This window comes from Arachis ipaensis, chromosome B07, assembly GCF_000816755.2.
Source record: "Arachis ipaensis cultivar K30076 chromosome B07, Araip1.1, whole genome shotgun sequence".
Lineage (NCBI taxonomy): Eukaryota > Viridiplantae > Streptophyta > Magnoliopsida > Fabales > Fabaceae > Arachis > Arachis ipaensis.
The window spans coordinates 56,793,908-56,795,847 of record NC_029791.2 but is presented as its reverse complement, the minus strand read 5'-3'; positions in this window follow the sequence as shown (position 1 = coordinate 56,795,847).

Genomic DNA, 1,940 nt, shown 5'->3' with positions numbered 1-1,940 from the left:
TTGTTGTTGTTATTGGCTGCTCCTCCTGGTGGATTCGTTGGGATTGTTGAGTGTTCCTCCATATCTTGGAACTCTTCTTCCGAATCCTCTTCTCCAACAATATTTTTCCATCTTTCAGCTCTTCTTAATCTCCTAAGATTTCTTTCATCTTGTTCACAAAAGGTGGGTATAGCTCCCATTGTCCCTGACATGCAAACAAAACATAAAAATCACATAAAACCAGAAGGACCGTAACACTTCAATCCATTGCTAGAATGAAATTTTAGTTAGCTTAAGCAAAAATTCAAACAGTTAGTGGGTTAATCAAAAGTTAAAGAAACAGAAAAGAAAAAGTGGTTGATCTAGATCTCCACTTCACTTAATCATTGTCGATCTAATCAATCCCCGGTAACGGCGCCAAAAACTTGATGGTATATTTTGGAAAACGAATTCTAACACCCTAACTAACCGGCAAGTGTACCGGGTCGTATCAAGTAATAATAACTCACATGAGTGAGGTCGATCCCATAGGGATTGAAGGATTGAGCAATTTTAGTTTAATGGTTGATTTATTCAAGCGAATCAAGTATTGGTTTGAGTGGTTTGTAATTAACAGAAGCTAAATTGCATGAAATGTAAAGGGAGAGGGGTAATTGACTGAAAATTAAAGTGCAGAGAAATTAAAGAGGCTAAATCTTAAAGTGCAAGGAATATAAATTGCAGAAACTTAGATTGCAAGAAATGTAAATGACTGAATCTTAAAGTGCAAGAAATGTAAATTGCTTGAATTGTAAAGGGAATTGGGAACTAGGATTGCAGAATTTAAACAAGAATAAGGGAATTGCAACAAACAGAAGAGTAAAAGGTGAATTGAAGTAAAGTAGATCTAAACAGAAAAGTAGAAATGCTTTGAGAAAATAAAACAGAAAGTAAATGTAGCTCAGTTGCAGAATTGAAAAGAGAAATCAAAGATCTCAGGAGTGGAAGAGACTAGAAAACAATTCTAGATCTCAAATCCTTTCTTGATCCAACAAGAACGATTGCAAAAGAAATAGAAAAGTAAGTTGCAGAAATAGTAGAAGAGAAAACAGTAAACAGAATTTGAAATGCAAATCAAGGTTTCTTAGAATTATGCAGAAAGATAAAACAAAGAGATCTCAAGGTGAGATTGAAACAGAATTTCTTCAATTCCCCACCCAAGATCCAAGACAAGAAGTAAAGAGTGCTCAAGCAAGAACAAGGAAGAAGAGAGATCAATTCTCCTTCCAAATTCTCTAAGATCCAAATTCAAAGTAAAAAGCTCAAAATTACAAAAATGAAAATTCTCAAAAAAATCAAAAAGGTAAAAGTCCTTCACTAAATCAAACTAGCTTCTATTTATACACTTTCTATTCTTGGATTTTAGAATTTGGGTGGGCTTTTTAATTTGGTGAAGAATTGAATTCAATTGGATTTTTTATTAGATTTTTAGCCCATGTGTTGCTCCCAGGAGGATGCTCTGCTCTTGTGGGGAGTGGAGCATTGAGGCTTGTGCTGGATCCCTTTGTTGCGTGCCAAGGCTTGGGAGGCATTCAGGATAGCGCTCCGCTCTTGTGGGGAGCGGAGCATTGTTGCCTTGGTGTCGGGTGTCTTGCGTGCTCCAAGCTCCTGGCCGTGTCATGATGCGCGCTCCAGGTCTCCTGGCCGTGTCAAGTTGTGCATGTTGCACCAAGGAGTAGCGCTCTGCTCTCAGCAAGAGCGTAGCATTCCTCTTGTTTGGTTGAGATCCCAAGTTCGAAACCTTGGGGAAGCATGCGCTGGCTGATTTCTTTTGTGCACAAAGTGGCACCTTGCTCCTTGCTTCCTTAAGGTGCTGTGTTCGATCCTTGGAGGTAGCCTTTTAGCCAAGCATGGCTCATTTTCCTTTGTGTGTAGCGCTCCCCACTCCCCCTTGCTCATGAGTTCGAAACTTGTGGCAAGCA